At 38.4% G+C, this 25380-nt stretch overlaps 1 protein-coding gene across 16 annotated transcripts in view; it reads left to right on the top strand.

Moving 5' to 3' along the window:
- Positions 1–25380, top strand: part of PSPH (phosphoserine phosphatase) — a 61750-nt gene that overhangs the window by 4760 nt on the left and 31610 nt on the right. For 9 of the 16 annotated variants that reach the window (XM_073884322.1, XM_073884330.1, XM_073884331.1 and 6 more), the window contains exons 2-3: positions 13774–13883; positions 15726–15874. The exons of 2 other annotated variants lie outside the window; for them this stretch is intronic. The gene's annotated coding sequence lies outside the window, so the exon portion shown is untranslated. Of the gene's footprint in view, positions 1–12420; positions 12437–13773; positions 13884–15725; positions 15875–25380 lie in introns of those variants that run through there. 5 more of the 16 variants (XM_073884320.1, XM_073884321.1, XM_073884319.1 and 2 more) reach the window with 2 other exon arrangements.

Consider the following 25380-nt stretch of genomic DNA (forward strand, 5'->3'; position numbering starts at 1 on the left):
CAAAAGGCCAGGGACTATAGGCATTCTTGAGGTAAAATTGACAGAATTTTGAAACATGTATTACATGGTTACCATTTGTAGTCTAGGAGTCTGAAGAGGTCAGAGAAATCCCAGAAGTGGGGCAGGTTTAGAATGGGTAGGTGGAGTAATAGTATTGATTTGGGGTAATATTTTTTCTGTTATTGGCCATTCATTCTTTGAGTGTACTTTGTGGCAGAGTACTGTGCTTGGGGTAAACATGCACATGAAAAGAGAAGGCTCTTTCCTTTAGAGCCTTCCTAGTCTATTAGACAAACACACGGTAGGACACACAATATATACGATGTACTAGACAGCTATAATGGTATATTCTGAGTGCCGTGCTACTAGGGAAGACTTCCCAAAGCAAATCTTTAAAAAAAAAAACTATTAAAAATATATATTTACTTATTACAAAGATAATACATGATAATCATAGAAAAAGTAGCAAAAACAGATTTTTAAATAAATTCACAGAACTCCCTTCAGAGAGAACCATTTATGATGGTTTAATTTTATATATCAGCTTGGCTGGGCCACGTTGGTTCCCAGATATTTGGTCAAATATTATGCTGAAACTTTTGTGAAGGTGTTTTTTGGATAAGAGATTAACCATTTAAATTGGTGGACTTTGAATAAAGCAGGTTATTCTACATAATATGGGTGGGCCTCATTCAATCAGTTGAAGGCCTTAATAGAATAAAGACTGACCTCCCTATAACAAGAAGGAACTCTGCCAGCAGACTGCCTTTGGATGCAAACTGCAACTCTCTCTATGCTGCAGGTTTTGGATTTACCAAGCCTCCACAATCACATGAGCCAATTCCTTAAAATAAATTTCTTTCAATCTCTCAACAGTAGATAATGCCCTCACTATAGATGGATATATGGATGTATACACATCCTGTTGGTTCTGTTTGGAGAATCCTAACTAATACAGATTTTGATACTAAGAGTGGTTCTAAAGGAACAGAATCTTAAGGATGAATTCTCTGAATTGGCTCTGGTGTTCCTAGAATTGGCTCTCTGGTCCAATTAGATTTAAAGACACTAATGATTCTGTTTCCAATAGTAAAGAGACTAGAAGTAATGATAAAGTCTGTGACATGATATAAAAATAGAAATATGCAAAATATCACTATTGGATATTCCTAATCAAACACTTAATAAGAGGCAAGGAACTGGATTACCATGTATGTGATACCTTCAAACATTGTTGTCAAACTAATGAGTATAATGAGATTGGCTGTTGCTCCTAATGGAACTGAACAAAGTGGGGAGAAAAAAGGATGAGATCAGGGATTCAGATTCCCAGCCCAAGCACTGTATAAATGATTGAAAGCTTCTATGTCTATCCTGAAAGATACTCCTGTAGCTGCAGAGCTGAGATTGCTGAAAACCAAACCCAGAATCTCATCATGTTAGTAGCTGAATTATAGTGCGAATTGAAAAGTGAGGGCATTGATGAGGAAGGAATGGGATCCTGATATTTGGAATGGAATGTATGAGAATACCCTGATGAAGCTGGGGACATTGGGCCTGTAAATTCCGTTGTACTTTGCCAGTAGAAGCAGTCTGTCTCTATAGCTCCTGTCTGAGGAGATAAACCCTGCATTGCACTAGGAAACTGTAATGGTCTCCCCCAAGGCAGTTGCCTTGAAGGATACTGCTGATTCTCTTCAGAACCCATCTCCACCACCCCTCTTTGCTTCTAGAACTGTAACTAGACTAATATCCCAGTAGGCCCTGGAAGCACAAGTAATTATATGAAGAAGTGGCCCAAATATTCATGGTCCCAACTCCTGCTATCCTACCTTCTCTCTCCCAGTCTGCACCTGTGGCTTTATAGGAAGTTCCCTGTGATCAGGTGACAGAGGAAGAGAAAACTTTGTCCTGGTTTACGAATGGTTCTGCGAGACATGCGGGCACCACCCAAAAGAGGGCAGCTGTGCACATCCATGAAAGGCAGTGATAAAGGGAGATCCTCTCAGTGAGCAGAACTTCAAGCAGTTCGTCTGATTATTCATTTTGCTTGGAAGGAGAAATGGCCTGATGTGTGATTATATACCAGTTCATAGGCTGTGGCCAGTGGTTTGGCTGGATGGTCAGGGACTTGGAAGGAACATGATTAGAAAATTGGGGACAAGGAACTCTGGGAAAGAGATGCATAGATTGACTTCTCTGAATGGGTGAAAAACATGAATATATGTGTCCCATATAAATGCTCACTCACCAAAGGGTGACCTCAGCAGAAGAGGATTTTAATAAGTGGATAGCAATTGGCCTCTTCAAGCCACCACTGTCATTGCCCATTGAGTTTATTTTAAAAGTGGCCATGGTGGCAGGATGGAGGTTATGATGGGGTCAGCAACATGGACTTTCATTCACCAAGGCTGACCTGGCTATGGCCACTGCCAAGTGTCCAGTTGGCAGCAGCGGAGACCAACACTGAGTCTCTGATATAACACTATTCCTCGGGGTGATGAGCCAGCTACCTGATGGCAGGTGGATTACATTGGACCACTTCTGTCATTGAAGAGGCAACAGTTTTTATTGGAATTGACACTTACTCTGAACATGGATTTGCCTTCCTTGCACACTGTGTTTCTGCCCAAAATACCATCCACGGACTCTCAGAATGCCTTATCCCCCATCATGGTATTCCACACAGCGTTGCTTCTGGTGAAGGGACTCACTTTATAGCAAATGAAACTTGGCAATGGGCCCATTCTCATGGAATTCACTGGTCTTACAATGTTCCCCACCATCCTGAAGTAGCTGGTTTGACAGAATGGTAGAATGGCCTTTCAGACTCAAGTCACAGTGCCAGCCAGGAGGCAGTACCTAGTGGGACTGGGGAAAAGGTTCTCCAGGAGGCTTATATGCTCTGAATCAATGTCCAATATATGGTGCTGTTTTTCTCATAGCAAGCATTCACTGGTCTAGGAATCATGGGGTGGGAGTGGGAATGGCATCCCTAGTAACCCAGTAAATTTTTTGCTACCTATCCCTACATACAACCTTATGCTCTACCAGCCTACTATCTTAGTTCTAAAGGGAGAAATGCTTCTAACAGTAATAATTCCAATGAATTGGAAATTAAGACTGTCACTTGACCACTTTGGGCTCCTTATGCACTCGAATTAACAGATTTGTCTTTTAACTTTGTGGAGTGTTTTTGTTGTGTGGAAACATTTTTATTTATATGTGGTCAAACTTACTAATGTTTTTGTAAATTTAAGTACTCATTAAAAATACCTCTTTTACTGCAAAAGTAAGTTTATTTCTCCCTATATCACTGGTAATTTTTGTTTTATGAGTATGATATTTATACAACATAATTACATAATTGATTTATACAATGTTATTACATAATTGATATTTGTAACTTTTCCTTGTGAATTATAACTGTAAGCAGTATTTCTTACTTAGCGATTTTTGGCCTCCACCTTATTTTCTGTTAAAATTATTACTCCTGCTTTCTTTTATTTGCCCTTGACTAGCAGATCTTTAGTCATCCTGTTTCAATCTTCTGAATCACATTAGGTGAGCTTCAATAATGCAACATACAGTTTGGTTTCACTTTTAGTTGCAAACTGAAAAAAATGTTTTAAGATTTTTATTTATTTATTTATAAATATTAGGGGTAAACACCTATTAGTGAAATTACTGGGTCATAGGGTAGCTCTATTTTTAACTTCTTTTTTATTTTATTTTTTATTTTATTTTATTTTATTTTATTTTATTTTATTTTGTTTTGTTTTTTTATGTTAGTCACCATACAATACATCATTAGTTTTTGAGGTGGTGATCCACGATTCATTGTTTTCGTATAACACCCAGTGCTCCACGCAGTACGCCCTCCTTAATACCCATCCCCAGGCTAACCCATCCCCCCACCCCCTCTCCTCTAAAACCCTCAGATTGTTTTTCAGTATGGAGGTTCCTCAAGAAGTTAAAAATAGATTGGACTCTGAGAAACAATCTATTTTTAACTTCTTGAGGAACCTCCATACTGTTTTCCAGAGTGGCTGTATCAGTTTGCCTTCCCACCAACAGTGTAAGAGGGTTCCCTTTTCTCCTCACTCTTGCCACCTTCTGTTGTTTCTTGTGTTGTTAATTTTAGCCATTCTGACTTCTGTGAGGTGGTATCTCATTGTGGTTTTGATTTGTATTTCCCTGATGCTGAGTAATGTTGAGCATTTTTTCATGTGTCTGTTGGCCATTTGGATCATGTCTTCTGCCCATTTCTTGACTGGATTTTTTTGTTTTTTGGGTGTTGAGTTTGGTGAGTTCTTTATAGGTTTTGGATATTAACCGTTTATCTGATATGTCATTTGTGAATATCTTCTCCCATTCTGTAGGTTGCCTTTTAGTTTTGTTGTTTCCCTTGATGTGCAAAAACTTTTTGCCTGATGACGTCCCAATAGTTCATTTTTGTTTTTGATTCCTGTATCTCTGGAGACGTGTCTAGCAAGAAGTTGCTGTGGCCGAGGTCAAAGAGGTTGCGTGTTCTGTGTTCTGTGTTCTGTCTGTGTTCTCCTCTAGGATTTTGATGGATTCCTGTCTCACATTTAGGTCTTTCATCCATTTTGAGTATGTTTTTGTGTATGGTGTAAGAAAGTGGTCCAGTTTCATTCTTCTGCACATAGCTGCCCAGTTTTCCCAAAACCATTTGTTGAAGAGACTTTTTTCCATTGGATATTCTTTCCTGTTTTGTCAAAGATTAGTTGACCATAGAGTTGAGGATCCATTTCTGGGTTCTCTCTTCTGTTCCACTGATCTGTCTGTTTTTGTGCCATACTATACTGTCTTCATGATTATAGCTTTGTAATACAGCTTGAAGTCTGGAAATGTGATGCCTCCAGTTTTGATTTTCTTTTTCAACATTCCTTTGGCTATTTGGGGTCTTTTCTGGTTCCATACAAATTTTAGAATTATTTGTTCCAGCTCTGTGAAAAATGCTGGTGTTATTTTGATAGGGATTGCATTGAATGTGTAGATTGCTTTGGGTAGCATAGACATTTTAACAATATTTGTTCTTCCAACCCATGCGCATGGAATGTTTTTCCATTTCTTTGTGCCTTCCTCAAATTCTTTCATAAGTGTTCTATATTTTTCAGAGTACAGATCCTTTACCTCTTTGGTTAGGTTTATTCCTAGGTTTCTGGTGCAATTGTAAATGGGATTGATTCCTTGATTTTTCTTTCTGTTGCTTCATTGTTAGTGCATAGAACTGCAGCAGACTTCTGTACATTGATTTTATATCCTTCAACTTTGCTGAACTCCTGTATCAGTTCTAGCACTTTTTTTGGTGGAATCTTTTGGGTTTTCTACATTTCATGTTGTCTGTGAGGAGTGGAAGTTTGACTACTTCTTTGCCAGTTTGGATGCTTTTTATTGCTTTTCGTTGAGTAGACATCCTTATCATGTTCCTGACCTTAGGGGAAAAGCTCTCAGTTTTTCCCCACTGAGGATGATATTTGCTGCGGGTCTTTCATATATGGCTCTTCTTTTCTTTTCCTTTTTTTAAAATATTTTACTTATTTATTTGACAGAGAGAGAGAGATAGTGAGAGCAGGAACACAAGCAGGGGGAGTGGGAGAGGGAGAAGCAGGCTTCCCGCCGAGCCCGATGCGGGACTCGATCCCAGGACCCTGGGATCATGACCTGAGCCGAAGGCAGACGCTTAACGACTGAGCCACCCAGGTGCCCCCATATATGGCTTTTCTGATGTTGAGGTATGTTTCCTCTATCCCTACATCGTAGAGGGTTTTTATCAAGAAGGGATGCTGTACTTTGTCAAATGCTTTTTCTGCATCTATTGAGAGGATCGTATGGTTCTTATCCTTTTCTCTTTTATTAATGTGGTGAATCACATTGATTGATTTGTGGATGTTGAACCACCCCTGCTGCCCAGGAATAAATCCCACTTGGTCATGTGAATAATTCTTTTAATGTACTGTTGGATCCTATTAGCTAGTATCTAGTTGAGAATTTTTGCATCCATGTTCATCAGGGATATTGGTCTGTAATTCCCCTTTATGGTGGGATCTTTGGTTTTGGGATCAAGCTGATGCTAGGCTCATAGAATGAGTTTGGAAATTTTCCTTCCATTTCTGTTTTTGGGAACAGTTTCAGAAGAATAGATATTAATTCTTCTTTAAATGTTTGGTAGAATTTTACTGGGAAACCATCCAGCCCTGGACTCTTGTTTGTTGGGAAATTTTTGATTACTGATTCAATTTCTTTGCTGGTTATGGGTCTGTTCAGGTTTTCTGTTTCTTCCTGTTTCAGTTTTGATAGTTTATATGTTTCTATGAATGCATCCATTTCCCCCAGATTGCCTGATTTGTTGGCATATAATTGCTCATAATATTCTCTTATAATTGTTTGTATTTCTTCAGTGTTGGTTGTGATCTCTCCTCTTTCATTCATGATTTTATTTATTTGGGTCCCTTCTCTTTTCTTCTTGATAAGTCTGGCTAGGGGTTTAACAATCTTTTTAATTCTTTTAAAGAACCAGCTCCTAGTTTTGTTGACCTGTTGTACTGTTTTGTTTTGTTTTTAATTTCTGTATCATTGAGTTCTGCTCCAATCTTTATTATTTCTCTTCTCCTGCTGGATTTGGGCTTTATTTGCTGTTTTTTCCCCACTCCTTTGGGTGTAAGGTTAGGTTGTGTATTTGAGACTTTTCTTGCTTCATGAGGAAGGCCTGTATTGCTATATACTTCCCTCTTAAGACTGCCTTTGCTGCATCCCAAAGGGTTTGAACTGTCATGTTTTCATTTTTATTTGCTTCCATGTATTTTTTAAATTCTTTAATTTCCTTCTTGACCCATTCATTCTTTAGTAGGATATTCTTTAACCTCCATGTATTTGTGGTCCTTCCAAATTTCTTGTGGTTGACTTCAAGTTTCATAGCATTGTGGTCTGAAAATATTCATGGTATGATCTCAACCTTTTTGTTCTGGTTAAGTCCTGATTTGTGACCCAGTGTGTGATCTCTTCTGGAGAATGTTCCATGTGTACTTGGAGAGAATATGTATTCTGCTGCTTTAGGATGAAATGTTCTGAATATATCTGTTAAGTCCATCTGGTCCAGTGTGTCATTCAAAGCTGTTGTTTCAGGGCGCCTGGGTGGCTCAGTTGGTTAGGCATCTGCCTTTAGCTCAGGTCATGATTCCAGGGTCTTGGGATCGAGCCCCACATTGGGCTTCCTGTTCAGTGGGGAGTCTGCTTCTCCCTCTGCCCCTCCCCCTGCTCATGCTCTCTGTAGCTCTCTCTCATGTGCTCACTCTCTCTGAAATAAATAAATAAAATCTTTAAAAATTTTTTGAAAAATTTAAAAAAAACACAAAAAAACAAAAAAGAAAACAAACCCCTCATTTCTTTGTTGATTTCTGCTTAGATGAGATGCCCATTGCTGTGAGTGAGATGTTAAAGTCCCCTACTGTTATTGTATTATTATCAATGAGTTTCTTTAAATTTGTTATTTTTTTAAACTTTTTTTTAAAGAGTTTATTTATTTGACAGAGAGAGAGAGCAGCAGAGGGAGAGGGAGAAGCAGACTTCCTACTGAGCAGGAAGCCTGATGCAGGACCTGAGCCGAACGTAGATGCTTAACTGATTAAGCCACCCAGGCACCCTCTGTAAGTTCATTACTGATTGATTTATATATTTGGCCACTCCCAGGTTAGGGGCATACTATTTATAATTGTTAGATCTTGTTGGATAGAGCCCTTTATTATGATATAGTGTCCTTCTTCATCTCTTATTACAGTCCTTGGTTTAAAATCTAGTTTGTTTGATAGAAGGATTGCCACCCCAGCTTTCTTTTGGTGTCCATTAGCAGATAGATGGTTCTCCACCTCCTCACTTTGAATCTGGAGGTGTCTTTGGGTCTAAAATGAGTTTCTTGTAAGCAGCATATCGATGTGTCTTGTTTTCGTTTTTCTTTCTGATACCCTTGTCTTTTGATTGGAGGATTTAGTCCATTTACATTCAGAGTAATTATTGAAAGATACTAATTTAGTGCCATTGTATTACCTATAAAATTGCTGTTCCTGTAGATTGTCTCTGTTCCTTTCCAGTCTTTGTTACTTTTGATCTCTCTTTCTGCTCAAAAGATGCCCTTTAGTATTTCTTGCAGGGCTGGTTTATTGTTCACAAATTCCCTTAGTTTCTGTTAGTCTTGGAAACTATCTCTCCTTTTTTCTGAGTGACCAGCCTTGCTGGATAAAGTATGCTTGGCTGCTGCATATTTTTCCCATTTAGCACATTGTATATATCATGCCAGTGCTTTCTGGCCTGCCAGGTCTCTGTGGACAGGTTGGCTGCCAGCCTGTGTGCCTACCTTTGTAGGCACGGTACCTCTTGTCCCAAACTGCTTTCAGGATTTTATCTTTGTAATTTGCATGTTTCACTATAGTATTTTGAGGTGTTGACCTATTTTTGATTTTGAGGGGAGTTCTCTGTGCTTCTTGGACTTGAATGCCTCTTTCCTTCCCCAGATTAGGGAAGTTCTCATCTATACTTTGTTCAAATGAACCTTCTGCCCTCTTTTCCCACTCTTCTTCTGGGACTCCTATATTACAGATATTATTTTGCTTTATGCAGTCACTAAGTTCCCTAGGTCTACCTTTGTGATCTAATAGTTTTCTTTCCCTCTTCTTTTCGGCTTCATTATTTTCCATAGTTTTTTCTTCTATATCACTGGTTCACTCATCTGTTTCTTTCATCTTTGTTTTTGTGGTCTCCACTTGGGACTTTATCTCAGTTATAGCAATTTTACTTTTGGCCTGACTAGATTTTAGTTCTTGTATCTCTACAGCAAGGGATTCTCTAGTGTCTTCTATGCTTTTTTCTAGCCTGGCTGGTATCTTTATAATTGTTGTTTTAAATTCCAGTTTGTATATCTTACTTATAGCCATACTGACTAAATCCCTGGCTGTAGGTACTACCTCCTGTTCTTTCTTCTGGGGTAAATTTCTCCATCTCATCATTTTGTCCAGAAAAGAAAACAAAAATAACAACAGAAACAAAAAACAAAAGAAAAAAAAAAACTAGATCCTGGGTGTGTTTTGGTCTGCTTGTTAAAAGAAACTAGATCCCAAAATAAGAAAGAAAGAAAACATATATATGTAAAACTAAAATAAAATACAATGAAAGGAAACTAAAAATACATCTACAAAATATATATAAAATAAAAACTAAAAAAGAATTGAAAAAGTAAGAAAATAACTGAAAAAGTAATACTAAAAGACTAAATAAAAATACAAAGAATGCTAGATACTGTCTTCCCTTAGAGCTGAAGCTTTGCAGCCCTCTATGATCAGTAAACGGTGTGAATGAGTTGTTTGTGGTGGTCTTCCGGGGAGGGGGTGGGGGCTGTTGCCCTGAGTCTCAGGTGGACTTGCCCTAGTGGAGATGTGCGGGAGGCAGGGCTCTGTGTAAGCAGCCCTGGGGTCCACTAGGTGGTGCTGTTTGGCTCCCTAGGCTTTCAGCACTGATGGGCAGGGTGAGTATCTCCTTGCCCAGCTCTCCAGCCACAGAGCTCAAAGTTTGCATCCCAGACTCTTCAGTGAGCCCTCACAGGAGAGCAATCAGTCGCTCTTGTCCACCTGGTTTCTGCCAGAACTCTGGGTTCACACTGCCTGTGTCTGAGCGTTTTTATCTCAGGCATGCACTGAGTTCCAAAACTCTAACTTTTAGGGACTCCTGCGGCGCAGACCCACACTCTTCCTCCCAGGGAGAGTCTCGCCACCTTTCTGTCTTGTGCTGGACCTGGCCCATGAAAGTGGTCACACGACCCCGCAGCGGTTTGCAGTTTATGACAACACAGAGCAAACAGCTGGCACCTAGACTCTGTTCTCAGCGGGCTTTCATGCTGCTATGCCTGGGAACCATTTGGCACTCAGACACCTCCCGTTCTTGCGGACCTGGGGAATCTCAGACCCTGCAGTCACACCTGGGACTCCACCCTGCTTCACCACCAGAGCACCTTTAAGCCAGGCACATCCCCCACTCTAGCAGACTTCTACAGGTTCCAATGTTGGCTCTGCTGCTTCTAAGACTTTGCGGTAGTCTCCTTAGGCGGGCTCTCTCTCCGCCACCATATCCTTAGCTATATCACACTGGATTCAAGTCTGTGCACCTCCTACCTTCCAAATTAGTGGTCGCTTTTCTACTAGTAGACTTGCAGCATTTGTTTTCTCAGACTTCAGATAGATTTTTTGGGTGTTTAGAATGATTTGATAACTATCTAGCTGTATTCGAGGGATGAGACAAACTTAGGGTCCCCCTATTCTTCTGCCATCTTAACTCCTGTCCTGAAGAGATCTTTAGATCCCCAAGAACTATATGGATCTCCAGACTGCATCTTTCACAACTCCCCCATTTCATTCCTCTGGGCCTGATTCAGACACCATTATCTCTGGCGAGGGCAGTGGCTCTTGCTTTCAAATGGCCTTTAGAAGTGAGGACCACACTACGGTTCATCTTGATGGGATGAGTGTCCTGCCGATGCTGGAAAGATCAGGAAGGCCTTGTCATGGAGCTATGACACTAGGTCCAGGAGGGGGAGGAGCTGAAGGAGGACAATGAGCTGATGGAAGCTCAGCGCCTGCCTCCCACCAACAAAGTGAGCAGGAAGCTGATGATGGTTTCTTCAACCGTCTCTCCTTATTTTTAAATCCAGTAGCTGTTATTGATATATCTTTTTTTTAAGTGTTTTTTTTTTAAACATTTTATTTATTTATTTGATAGAGACACAGCGAGAGAGGGAACACAAGCAGGGGGAGTGGGAGGGGGAGAAGCAGGCTTCCCGCGGAGCAGGGAGCCCGATGTGGGGCTCGATCCCAGGACCCTGGGATCATGACTTGAGCCGAAGGCAGATGCTTAACGACTGAGCCACCCAGGCGCCCCTATTTATGTATATTTAAATACTTATTTTGTTCTCATGTTTTGGTTATTTTCTTTGGGAAGTTCAGCTGTGCTTTTGCTGCCTCTCCCTTGCCTGTTTTCTGTAACATCATTTTCTCTTTCATTCTCTCATTTTATATAGTTTTCTTAATTCTCTTTCATTATAAATTGTTTGCTGGTTTGCTCCTTTTTATCCTCTGTATTGGTAAATGAGTTTTCATAGTATCTATTTTTATTTGTGTTCTTTTTAGTTTCATCTTTATTTCTTGCTTTTTCCCCCTTCGACTTTTCCCCTAGATTTTATGTTTTGTCTTATGTCTTCCTCTTCTCTTGTCATCTCTTCCCTGAATTCCTGCCTTTGTAGTTTTGTCTGGATGGAGGCAACTGAGTGTGTTTTTAATATCAAGACAGAATGTATAAGCAGTCTTAGTTTTTGTCCTTTCTGTGACTAACAGTTTTCTGGTGTGTACTTTTATCTGTAGGTAAGATTTGTTACCCTTTTCTACCATTCTTATATAGTAATTTTGTATGAAAAGTTGTATTAGTTTGTATAACAAGAAACCACAGACTGGGTGGCTTAAACAATAGAAATTTATTTTCTCACTGTTCTGCAAGCTAGAAGTCCAAGATCAAGGTGTCAGCAGGTTTGATTTCTTCCAAGGCCTCTCTTTGGCTTGTAGATGGCTGTTTTCTCACTGTGTCCTCATAGAGTCTTTGTTCTGTATGTACTCACATTTCTGGTGTTTCTCCATGCATCCCAACTTTGCTCTTTTATTTTTTTTTTTAAAGATTTTATTTATTTGACAGAGAGAGACACAGCGAGAGAGGGAACACAAGCAGGGGGAGTGGGAGAGGGAGAAGCAGGCTTCCCGCGGAGCAGGGAGCCCAATGCGGGGCTCGAACCCAGGACCCTGGGATCATGACCCGAGCCGAAGGCAGACGCTTAACAACTGAGCCACCTAGGCGCCCCACAACTTTGCTCTTTGTATTAGGATCCCAGTTGGATTGGATTAGGGTGCTATCTAAAGACCTCATTTTAACTTAATCATCTCTTTGAGAACCTTCTCTCCAACTGTTTTCACATTCTGAAGTAACTAGGTTAGAACTTAACAGAGGTTAGAACTTAAGCATATGAATTTTGGGGGTACACAATTTTAACTCGTAACAAAGGTATTTGTCACTTTGTTCTCCTTTATTTTATTTTTAATCCATTTTTAAATGAGTTGTGTTTTCTAGGACGCACGATTTTCAGGGATCTCCTGTGAAGGAAGGGCAAGAGGGGCCAAGGTAGTTTTCCAGGCTGAACAGTACCAAAGTTTTTAGCTCCGCAGTCAGACCACCTCGTTCCACGTGGCTCTTCTTTGCGGTTTTTGTGTGGCCCCTCTTCCTTTGCTTCCTTGTTCTAAACGGGCCCAGTAAGACTTCTCGTGTCATGCCTGTGCTCCCTGGCATCGTCACTGGTCATTGCACCCAGGAAACAGTGCCTGCATTTGAGGTGAGCTGTTTATCTACTTTCTGAGATTTACCATATTTGGTTTCCAAGACCTTCTTTTGGAAACTCTGTACCTTCTCTGTCTACTGTGTTCCTTGTAGCTTCAGTTCAACCTCACTTCTTATCTCTATGTATGCTCTGGGTGTTTTGAACAACAAGCTTTTTCATTTTCATGTGAACTTTTCATCCTCAGGGAATGTACTTTCTGGTGTTTTCTGGGATCTGCTGCTGCTGGTTCCCTTAAACACTTCCAAGTGCCACTTCCCATGTAGTTGCTGCCCAATCTCGGCTGCTCTTGGTAGCCCTTACTCAGGTCTTAGAGTCTCCAGTTGCTTTTCGTCTCCTAGTTTTATGGAATACAGGATTTTCAGGTCCCCCTCAATCATCTCTCTGGTGCTCTGTAGAACTAGGAGGAGAGGGAAGATTCAGTCATGAATTGCTGTACTTTTTATGTTGTATCATATTGCTTTGTAATATAAATTTTCCTGTTTTTCTCCATTATAAGGATAGCTTTATGTTTTCCCTAATGACAAACATAATACATAATGTATAACCACGTAGGAAATTCAAGTAATACAAAAGAGTATAAGGAGGAGTGAAAATCATTGAGCGGCAGCCGTTCAGCATTTTGGTAAACATTTCAAATATCTTTCAATTACATACAGATTTGTATGGATAAGTTCATACTGTATATATTGTTTTGTATTCTGCATTTTTATTCAGTAATTTGTCCAAAGTTCTTTGTCAATAAATATAGATTTATCATCCTTTTTAATGGCTATGCTGTATTCTATTGTACAATAGATGTATATACCATAAATTGTTTGGCTTATCTAATGAACATCCTAAAAGAGAAATATTTATGCATTGATTGAGCTCTTTGGGATAGGTAACTCGTAGTTAAAAAATTGCGTGGATTTATATTCACACTACCAATAAGTGCCCATTTTCCTGCGTCCTTATCAACCTTTTCAATCTTGTATGTCTGTGAAAAAATTTGTAACTCATTATTTTTCTTTGAATTTCTTTACTAGTTTAATTAGATCTTTTGTTTGTCTGCTTATTGGCCTTTAGTGAATTGCATATTCATGTTGTTTGCCCATTTTTCTACTGCAATTAGTTTTCTCCTCTTATTTGTAGGCCTTCTTATAATCTGTGCTGTTCTTTGGCCTGCGTTTGTCATATCTGTTCCTTGCTTTTCCTTTGCTCTGCTCTGACACCTAGGAAAAATACGTTTCCCCTCAGGTGCCTGTGTCAGCTGGCTTCTCGCTAGATTTGGCCAAGAGAAAGCCCTGAAGAGAGGAAGTGAGAAACCAAGGTATTTCTCTCCCATGTTTCAGGTGGCAATGCGTGTATTTCCTCTGTGGCTCCTGCTTCAGCTGGGCAGGTCACTGCGGTTCCAGCTCTATCGGATAATCCTGTGCCTAGTACTACCACTTCCCCAGAGTTGGTAATGGCTTCTTGCAATTGTTAATCTCTGAGCTGCTTTACCATACTCTGTTAGGCTTCCTAGTTCTTCCATTAAATATCTAACTATTTCTCTGTCTTAACTTCCCTTTATTATTTATACTCAGAATGGTTTTAATTTTACTATAGCTTACTTTTTTAATATTTAAAGACTTTATATTTTTAGAGCAGTTTTAGGTCCAGATTGAAATTGAGAGGAAGCGGGCGCCTGGGTGGCTCAGTTGGTTAAGCGACTGCCTTCGGCTCAGGTCATGATCCTGGAGTCCCCGGATCCAGTCCCACATCAGGCCCCCTGCTCGGCAGGGCGTCTGCTTCTCCCTCTGAACCTCCCCCCTCTCATGTGCTCTTTCTCTCATTCTCTCTCTCTCAAATAAATAAATAAAATCTTTAAAAAAGTAAATAAAATTGAGAGGAAGGTACAGTTTCTATATACCCTTTGCCCCCATGCATGCATAGCCTCCCCCATTATCAATGTCCCTCTCCAGAATGGTACATTTGTTACAATTGTTGAGCCTACGCATCCTGTTCACTCAGGTTCATAGTTTATATTAGAGTTCACTCTTGGTGTTGTACATTCTTTGGGTTTATACAAATATGTAATGACATGTATCTATCATTATAGTGTCACACAGAGTATTTTCACTGTCCTAAAAATCCTCTATGGTCTGCCTATTCAATTTATCCTCCTACCCCATACCACCCCCTGCAAACCCTAGCAACTACTGACCTTTTCACCTTTTCTATTGTTTTGCCTTTTCCAGAATGTCATATAGTTGGAATCATATAGTATATAACCTTTTCAGATTGGCTTCTTTCACTTATTAATATGCACTTAAGCTTCCTCCATGTCTTTTTTTTAGGCTCAATACCTCATTTCTTTTTAGCACTGAGTAATTAATATTTTGTCTGTATGTACCACACACAGTTTATTTATCCATTCACCCATTTATTTTAATTTTTTAAAAGTAAGCTCTATACCCAGTGTGGGGCTTGAACTCCTGACCCCAGGATCAGGAGTTTCATGCCTACTGACAGCCAGCCAGGTGCACCCCTACCCAATCACCTATTGAAGGACATCTTGGTTGCTTCTAAGTTTTGGCAATTATGAATAAAGCTGCTATAAACATCCGTGTGCAGATTTTTGTGTGGACATAAATTTTTAACTCATTTGGGTAAATACCAGGGAGTACAATTGCTAGATTGTATGATAGGAGCATGTTTAGTTTTTTAAGAAACTGCCTGTCCTCTAAAATAGCTGTACTGTTTGCATTTCTCCCAGCAATGAATGAAACTTACTGTGTTTCCACACCTTTGCCACATTTGGTGTTGTTAAGTGTTCGAATTTTTCTAATAGGTGTTTACTGGTATCTCATTGTAGTTTGCATTTCCCTGATGATATATGATGTGGAGCATCTTTTCATATGCTTTTTTGTCACCTGTATATCTTCTTTTGGTGAGGTATCTGTTAAGATCTTTGACCCACTTTTAAATTTATTTCTGGCCCATTTTTAAATTGGATTGTTTGTTTTCTTATTGTTGACTCTTAGGACTTCTTTGTATATTTTGGATAACAGCTATCTGATATATCTTTTGCAAGTATTTTCTCCTACTCTGTGGTTTGTCTTCTCATTCCGTTGACATTGTCTTTCACAGAGTAGAAGTTTTTAATTTTAATGAAGTTCAGCTTTAATGAGCATTAAGTATTTCTTTCATGGATTATGCCTTTGGTGTTGTATCTAAACAGTCATTGTCCTTCTTAAGGTCATGTAAGTTTTCTCTTATGTTATCTTTTTTTTTTTTAAGATTTTATTTATTTATTTGACAGAACGAGAGAGCACAAGCAGGGGGAGCAGCAGAGGGAGAGGGAGAAGCAGGCTCCCCAGTGAGCCGGGAGCCCGACATGGGACTCCATCCCAGGACCCTGGGATCATGACCTGAGCCGAAGGCAGACGCTTAACCAACTGAGCCACCCAGGTACCCCTCTTATGTTATCTTCTAGGAGTGTTATAGTTTTGCATTTTACATTTAGGTCTGTGATCCGTTTTGAGTTAATTTTTGTGACGGGTGTAAAGCCTGTATCTAGATTCATTACTTTTTGCATGTGGATGTCCAGTTGTTTCAGCACCATTTGTTGAAAAGACTGTCTTTGCTCCATTGTATTGCCTTAGCTCCTTCATTGAAGATCAGTTGACTGTATTAATTTGGGTCTATTTCTGGGCTCTCTATTCTTTTTCACTGATCTATTTGTCTATCTTTCACCAATGCCATACTGTCTTGGTTATTAGTAGTTTTATAGTAAGTCTTAAAGTCTTAAAGCAGTCCTACTACTTTGTTCTTTTCCTTCAATATTGTGTTGGTTATTCTGGTCTTTTGGTTCTTCATGTACACTTTAGAATCAGTTTATACCCACAAAATAACATGGTGGGGTTTTGAGTGGTATTGCACTGAATCTATAAATAAGTTGGGAAGAACTGACATGTTGACAATATTGAGTCTTCGTATTTGTGAACATGGAATATTTCTCCATTATTTAGTACTTGTTTGATTTTATATATCAGTTTTGTAGTTCTGCTCATATAGATCTTGTACATATTTTGTTAGACTAATACCTAAGTATTTCGTTTTGGGGAGTGCTAATGTAAATGGCATTTTTTTAAAATTTCAAATTCTCCTTGTTCATAGCTAGCATATAGGCAAGAGATGACTTTTATATATTAACCTTGTATCCGGCAACCTTGCTCTACTTACTATTTTTTTTGTCGATTTTTGTCAGATTTTCTATTAATGAACATGCCATTTCTAAACAAAGACAATTTTATTTCTCCCCTTTTCTGATCAGTATACTTTTTATATTCTTTTCCTATTTTATTGCATTAGTTAGGACTTCTAGTACAATGTTGAAAAGGAGTGGTGAGTGGTAACATCCTTGCCTTGTTCCTGATCTTAATAGGAAAACTGGTTTCTCACACCATTAAGTATAATGTTAACTGTAGGATGTCTTTTAAAATTTTTTTTTGTAGCTATTCTTTATCAGATTGTGGAAGTTCTCTTTTATTCCTAGTTTACAGAGAATTTTTATCATGAATGAGTATTGTTGTGTTTGTATTTTATTTGTTGTATTTTCTGCATCTATTGAAATGATCATGTGATTTTTATTTTTTAGCCTGTTGATGTGATGATTACATTATGTGATTTTCAAATGTTGAACTAGCCTTGTATACCCTGGATAAATCCCACTTGGTTGTGGTATATAATTCTTTTTATATGTTGTTGGGTTTGACTTGCTAATATTTTGTTGAGAAATTTTGCATCTGTTCATGAGAGATATTGTTCCATAGTTGTCTTTTCTTGTAATGTCTTTGTTTTTGATATTAGAATAATACTTGCCTCATAGAATGAGTGGAAGTAAGTATTCCCACTTCTTCTAACCTCTGAAAGAGATTGCAGTGAATTGGTATAATTTCTTCTCTGAGTGTTTGGTGGACCAGTTATCCCCATTTGGCCCTGGTCTTTGGTTTTAGAAAATGACCAGTTATTGATTCAATTTCCTTAATAGATATAGGCCTATTCAAATTGTCTTCTCCTGTGAGTTTTGCTAGATGTGTTTTTCTAGGAATTGGTCAATTTCATCTAGTTATCAAATTTGTGTTTATAGAGGTGTTCATTAGTTTAGTTTTTTTTTTTTTTTTAGAGAGAGAGCATGTGGGTGGGGGTAGGGTAGGGGAGGGGCAGAGGGAGAGGGAGAGGGAGAGAGAGAAACCTAAGCAGGCTCCATGCCCAGCGCGGAGCCCTGTTTGGGGCTCCATCTCACAACCCTGAGATCATGACCTGAGCCGAAATCAAGAGTCGGACACTTAACCAACTGAGCCACCCAGGCGTCCCCATAATATTTCTATATTATCATTTTAGTTGTCACGGGATCTATACTGATGTCTCCGCTTTCATTTCTGATATTTGTAATTTGTGTCTCCTCTCTCTCTCTCTTTTTAGTTAGCCTGACTATAGTCTTAACAACTTTATTGATCTTTTCAAAGAACCAGCTTTTGATTTTGTTGCTTTTCTCTATTGATTTCCTGTTTTCAATTTCATTGATCTCTGCTCTAATTTTTGTTTCTTCTTCTTACTGTCAATCTAATTTGCTCTTTTTTTCCCTAGCTTAAGGTAGAAACTTAAGGTAGATCTTATTTTCCTATTCTAATATAGCATTCAATACTATAAATTTCCCTCTAAGCACTGTTTTTACTGTATCCCACATATTTTGATCAGTTGTGTTTTCATTTGCATTTAATTAAAAATATTTTAAAAATTCTCTTGAGTGGGTGCCTGGGTGGCTCAGTTGGTTAAGTAACTGCCTTCAGCTCAGGTCATGATCCTGGAGTCCCGGGATCGAGTCCCGCATCAGGCTCCCTGCTCAGCGGGGAATCTGCTTTTCCCTCTCCTGCTCCCCCCTCTTGTGCTTTCTCTCTCTCTCTCAAATAAATAAATAAAATCTTTAAAAAAAAATTCTCTTGAGAGTTCTTCTTTGACCCATGTGTTGTTTAGAAGTATTGTTTAATTGCCACATTTTTGGGGATTCCAATTATCTTTCTGTCATTGATTTCTAGTTTAATTTCACTGTGGTCTGAAAGCAGATGTTGTATGATTTCTGTTATTTCATATTTGTTAAGGTACATTTTATGGTGCAGAATGTGGTCTATCTTGGTGAATTTACATGTGAACTTAAGAAGAATGTTCTGTTGTTGGGTGAAATAGTCTATAGGTGTCAATTATATCTAGTGGATTGATGGTATTATTGAATTTAACTATGTCCTTATGTAACAACTTTTTCATTTAGTAAATATGAACATCTTTATCAGTGGGGGTATCCTATACACATAGATATGGGTGACCATGTATCCTATACAGCATTATTGATGAGACCATATTTCATTGACTATGAAATATATGATTTATTTAATCATTCTTTTTGGAACTTCAGATATAATTTAGTAGTGCTAATATATTCACATTGTTGTGGGTAATAGACATATAGAATTTTTTATTTTGTAGATCTGAAATTCTCTACTCATTAAACAACCACAGAGCATAAGCTTTTAATATTGACGAAGTCCATTATTATGTTTTTTTTTTCTTCTCTAGATTGGGATTTTAGTATTGTCTAAGAACTACTTGCCTAACCCCAGGTCATAAGATTCTCTCCTACATTTTTTCACTAAAAGTTTTATAGTTCAGTGTTTTTGTTTAGATTTATGGTACATACTGAATTAATTTTTAAAAAATTTTTTTAAATTAAAAAAAATTTTTTTAAAGATCTAATTTATTTATTTGACAGAGACACACAGCAAGAGAGGGAACACAAGCAGGGGGAGTGGGAGAGGGAGAAGCAGCCGTCCTGCGGAGCAGAGAGCCCGATGTGGGGCTCCCTGAGCCGAAGGCAGATGCTTAATGACTGAGCCACCCAGGTGCCCATCTGAGTTAATTTTTAAAGGAAGTGTGAACTTTAGATCATGGAGGTTCATTTGCTTTTTTTTTTTTTTTTCTGAGCATATTAAATTCCGATTGTTCCAAAACCATTCTTTGAAAAAGATATCCTTTCTCCACTGACTTGCCTTAACACCTTTGTAAAAAAATCAGTTGGTGATATTTGTTTGGGTCTGTTTCTGGATTCTATTCTGCACCCTTGATGTATGTGCCTATCCTTTCTAATGCCTTACTGTAGCTTTATAATAAATCTTAAAATCAGGTATTGTGATTCCTTCAAATTTATCCCTTTCCTTCAAAATTGTTACAGGTAATCTAGCCTTTTTTTTTCCCCCCTATTTATTTAAACTTAGAATCAGCTTGTCTATATCTGTAAGAATATGCTGGGGATTTGATTGGAATTGCAAGGAATCTATAGATCAATTTGAAGAGAGTTGATTTCTTTAGTGTATTGAATATTCCAATTTGTGGATATGGCATGTCTATCTATTTAGGTCTTCAAATTTTTCATCAGTATTTAAAAATTTTCAGCCTACAGTTCTGGACATGTTTTATTAACTTTATTCAATTTATACCTCAGTATTTCCTTTTTAAAAAGCTATTATAATTGGTCTTGTTTTTTAGGTTTTTTTTTTTTCAAATTCTTCATTGCTAGTATGTTGACTTTTGTGTGTTGACCATGTATCCTATTATCTTTTTAGTTGTAGGAGATTTTTTTTAATCCCTTGGGATTTTCTATGTAGATAATCACGTCATTTGAAAAAAAGGACAGTTTTATTCTTTTTCTTGCCTTATTGCACTGCCTAGTGTAATATAATGTTGAATAGGAATGGTGGTGAGAGTGGATATCTTTGCCTTATTCCCCATCTTAGGGAGAAAGCATTCAGATTTTCTTAATTAAGAATGAGGATATCTCTAGGTTTTATGTAGATGCCTTTCATCAGAATGAGGAAGTTTCCTTCTATGCCTAGTTTGCTGAGAGCTTTTATCATGAATTAATGTTGAATTTTGTCAAGTAATTTTTCTGCATTGGTTAATAAGATGTGTTTTTTCTTTTTTATATTGTTAATATAGTGTGTTATATTGATTGGTTTTCTAATGTTGAACCAGTCTTGCATATTTGAAATAAATACCACTCGGTCATGGTATATAGTTCTTTTTATTCATTGCTGGATTTGATTTGCTAATATTTTTTTGAGAACTTTTGTGCCTCAGTTCCTGAGATACCAATCTATGCCTTTCTTTTCTTTCTTTTCCTTTTTCCTTGCCTTGCCTTGCGTTGCTTCACTCTTTCCTTTTTTTGGTACTACCTTTGTCTACTTTAAGTATCAAGTAATATAGGCCTCATGAAATGAATTGGAAAGTATTTCCTCCTTTTTTATTTTCTAGAAGAGAGTGTGTAAAATAGATGTTAATTCTTCCTTAAATGTTTGATAGAATTCTCCAGTGAAACCATCTTGGCCTGGAAATTTTTTTCAAAAGTTTCTTTAAAAACCATGCAGATTAAATTTCTTTAATTAATATAGGAATATCCAGATTATATATTTTTCCTATTGGTTGAGTTTGGTAGTTTGTGGTTTTCAAAGGAATCGGTCCATTTCATCAAAGTTGAATTTATGTATATAATGTGTTCTGAGTATTTCCTTACTATCCTTTTAGTATCTGTAAGGTCTACAGTGATATCTCCTCTTTCATTCCTACACTGGAAATTTGTGTCTTTTTTTGGTCAATATTGCCAGAGGCTTGTCAATTTTATTGATCTTTTCAAAGAACCGGCTTTTGGTTTTATAGATTTTCTGTATTTTTTGTTTTCAATTTCATTCATTTTTGCTCTAATATCTATTATTTCTTTCCTCTGCTTGCTTTGGGTTTACTTTGCTCTTCTTTTTCTGTACCCTCCCCCCGCCCCCCCACCTTGGTTCTTTATTGATGTATCTGCAAGTTGACTGAACCTTTTCCTTTGTAGTCTTCTATATGCTGTTAAATCAATCCAGTAAATTTTTATTTAGTATGTTTAATTTTTAGTTCTATATTTTTCATTTAAAAAGCTTCCATTTCCTCCTGAGATTTCTCATCTGGGCAATCAATGTGACAATTTTTTCCTTTAGGTCTTTGAATATATTTAGCTTTAGCTTCATTGCTTTAAAATCTTGTATGGGAATTGTAACATCTCTGTTATCTTGGGGTCTATTATAGTGATTGCCTTCCCCCCTTGATTGTGAGTTACATTTTCCTGTTTCTTAGAAAGTCTTAATTTTTGATTGCATATTGGACATTTTGGATGTTTTGGATTGAATATTTTCAGGACTTAGTTTCCACTGTCTTTTTCTAAAGAATGCTTGCATTTGTTCTACCAGGAAGTTAAAATACTAGTTGATTGCTTTGTACTTGTGGTCTCTTGATATTATACTTTGTTAGGTCAGCAGCTGGCCCTGAGAGGGCTTCACAAAGCATCTGGGAGACACTGTGGAAGCTCAGCCACTCCGGGCTAAACTCCCCTCGCTGAGCCCAGCACCTTTGTCTGTCCGACTGTCCCCTCTTGACCTCTCAAGCAAACCCTTTGAAGACTGGGTCCCTTAGTTTCATCCTTAGCTCTCAGTTTTAGAGCAAATACTCCGTTCTGGGACATAATATTTACTCCTAAACTGTGGTCCTTCTGGGGTTGTAGTGGAAAGCCAAAGATGTGTACCAAACCCCTCTACTTTGACAAGATTCAAATGACAAACTCTGTTACTCTGTAGTGGACAGCAGCTGAAATCTCTCTTCAGCTTCCTTTCGCCTTCCACCTACAGATGACAGAGGGCTCACCTGCACTGGCTTAAACAAATAGGATTTTCTTTTTAAAAAAAAGGAAATCTAAAGATGGGTGGCTGCTGGTATTGGGAACCATGGTGCAATCATTTCAGAGTTGGGTTGCTGTCGTTCTTTTGGTCTTTCTTCATGGTTGCAAGATGACTGCTGTACCTCCATTCATCTCGTTAATATTAGAGGCTGGAGGAAATAGAAAGGGAGTAGGCCAGAGATGTTATTCTCTTCATATTGCCCAGCAAACTCCTCAGCATGTTTCTGTATGAATCTCACTAATCAAATCAGGAATGCGTGGTCACCCTAAGTTGAAGGAGAGCTGGGAATGTGGATTACAGGATTTCACAATTGGCTGAGATCAGTTAGCAACTTTAGATAACTTTTTGGATACGTAATCATTTGACTTAGCGATTTGAGGCATTTATTTATTCATTCGTTTATTTTAGAATTTGTTTTATTATTTATTTTTTACTGTGGTATAGTTGACATACAACCTTGTATTAGTTTCAAGTGTACAACATAATGATTTGATATTTGCATGTGTGGTGAAACGATCACAATAAGTCGAGTTAATATCCGTCACCATACTTAGTTACAATTTTTTTCTTATGATGAGAACTTTTAAGATCTACTCTTTTTTAAAAATTTTGTTTATTTATTTGAGAAAGAGTGAGAGAGAGAAAGATCATGAGCAGGGGGGGAGGGGTAGAGAGAGAAGCGGATCCCTGTTGAGCAGGGAGCCCAATGTGGGACTCGATCCCAGGGCCCTGGGATTATGCCTGGAGCCAAAGGCATACACTTAACCAGACTGAGCCATCTGGTGTCCAAGACCTACTCTTTTAGCAGCTGTCAAATATGCAATACAGTATCATTAACTCTGCAACCATGTTGTATATTACAGTGAAATAATAGAAAATATATATTGGTTTGCCCCTGGTTCCTGGCACAGAGCTCCAGAACTCTTGTTATTTCCTAAGTGATAAGAATGCCCGAAGCATCTCTTGTTTTAATATTGGTCTTTGACTTCTCTTTCTGACACAGAGTTCCTAAAACCCTTATAATTTCCTGGGTAAGAAGAGTGTCTTTTGTTCTTTTCTTTTCTTAAGATTTTTTATGTAGGGGCGCCTGGGTGGCTCAGTTGTTAAGTGTCTGCCTTTGGCTTGGGTCATGATCCCGGGATTCTGGGGGCCCCCTGCTCGGCGGGAAGCCTGCTTCTCCCTCTCCCACTCCCCCTGCTTGTGTTCCCTCTCTCGCTGTCTGTCTGTCTGTCAGAAAATAAATAAATAAAATCTTAAAAAAAACCCACATTTTTTATTTATTCATGGGTGAGAGAGAGTGAGAGAGAGCACAAGCAGGGGGAGCAGTAGGCAGAGGGAGAAGGAGAAGCAGACTCTCCGCCGAGCAGGGTGCCCTCCGGGGGCTCAATCCCAGGACCCCGGGCTCATGACCTGAGCCGAAGGCAGATGCTCAACTGACTCAGCGTCTTTTGTTCCTAACAGAGCAACTCTGGGTGGGCTTCTGGATGAGACCTAGTCACCAGAAAGACCAGTCCATGATTAGAAGCTTGGAAATTTTAACCCTGCCCCCCATTTTTTTGAGAAGAGAGACGGGCTGAAAATGGAGTTAATGATCAGTCATGCCTATGTGATGAACACTCCATAAGATCCCAAAAGTATGGGGTTCACAGAGCTTCCAGGTTGGTGAACACATCCACGTGGGGAGGGCGATACACCCCAACTTCATGGGGACTGAAGCTCCTGCACTTGGGACTCTCCCAGACTTCACCCTATGTGTATCTCATTTGGTTGCCCATCTGTATCCTGTAGTAAGCTGGTGAATGTAAGTATTTCTTGAGTTCTGTGAGCCACTCTAGCAAATCAATTAAACCTAAGGAGGGGGTCACCGGAACCTCTGATCTATATTCAGTTGGTCAGAAGCACAGATGATAACTGGTATCTGAAGTGTGTGTGTGGAGGCGGGCAGTCTTGTGGGACTGAGCCCTTAACCTGTGGGATATTATGCTTTGAGAAGATAGTGTCAGAACTGAGTTAAATTACAGGATAATAGGATATACAGCTGGTGTTGCAGAGAATTATTTGATATGGGGTAAAATTCCACAGAAGTAAAGTGTTTTGTGTCAGCAGTAAAAGACAACACAGGAGGAAAGAATTGGGTTTTGCTTCCTACATGGGAAGGAAAAAACTGAGTTTTTCTCATTTTAATTATATACCCGTAACTTACTTATTTATAGCTGGAAATTTGTACCTTTTGGCCACCTTTACCTATTTCACCCTCCCCCTACTCCTAAAGCATTTAGTTTTAACTGATTCACAAATCATTACAAAAGTAAAAAATGTTTTTAAACTAATCTCAACCAATATGAAACCAAATTAATTAGAAAGGTAAATTCTTCATTCCTTTTACTACCCAGAATTAATTGCTTGCCAGAATTACTATTGACATACACCAAGTTTTCTTCTTTCAGAAATGGGAATTGACCAATATATATTGTTCTGCAGTCTGCCTCCCTCACAGGACACATCATGGACATATTTCCATGGTGTGACTTATTTTGAATGTCAATGTTTACATTAAGTTGTATTTTTCTTTTCTTTTTAAAACATTTATGATATTTCAGTATATTGGTATTTACGTGTATTGATATACAAGTATCACATGTATCATAAAATATTTTGTATATACTCACAGGTTTAAAAAAAACTATATACTCACTGCCATTAAAGAAATCTATAATTTCTTCCCAATCTCATTTTCTTTCCTGTATCCAGAGATAACTACCATCCTGAATTTTATGTTGTAAGTTATCATTTATGATATTAAATGATACTCTCTCTTTTAAGTTTCTGGTCAATGACTATTTATATGTATACAGTATTGTTGTGAACATTCTTATATGTGACTCTTGCTACTCATGGGCAAAAGTTTCTTCTGAAAAAAGGAAAAGAAGAAGATAACAGGAGAGGAAGAAAAGGGGAGTATGTCAGAGGGGGGACGAACCATGAGAGATGATGGACTCTGAAAAACAAACTGAGGGTTCTAGAGGGTAGGGGGGTGGGGGGATGGGTTAGCCTGGTGATGGGTATTGAGGAGGGCACGTTTTGCATGGTGCACTGGGTGTTATGAACAAACAATGAATCATGGAACACTGCATCAAAAACTAATGATGTAATATA

The sequence above is a fragment of the Callorhinus ursinus genome, unplaced genomic scaffold (genome assembly GCF_003265705.2).
Source record: "Callorhinus ursinus isolate GAN/ISIS: 27379988/994484 unplaced genomic scaffold, GSC_fseal_2.0 scaffold55, whole genome shotgun sequence".
Classification (NCBI taxonomy): Eukaryota; Metazoa; Chordata; class Mammalia; order Carnivora; family Otariidae; genus Callorhinus; species Callorhinus ursinus.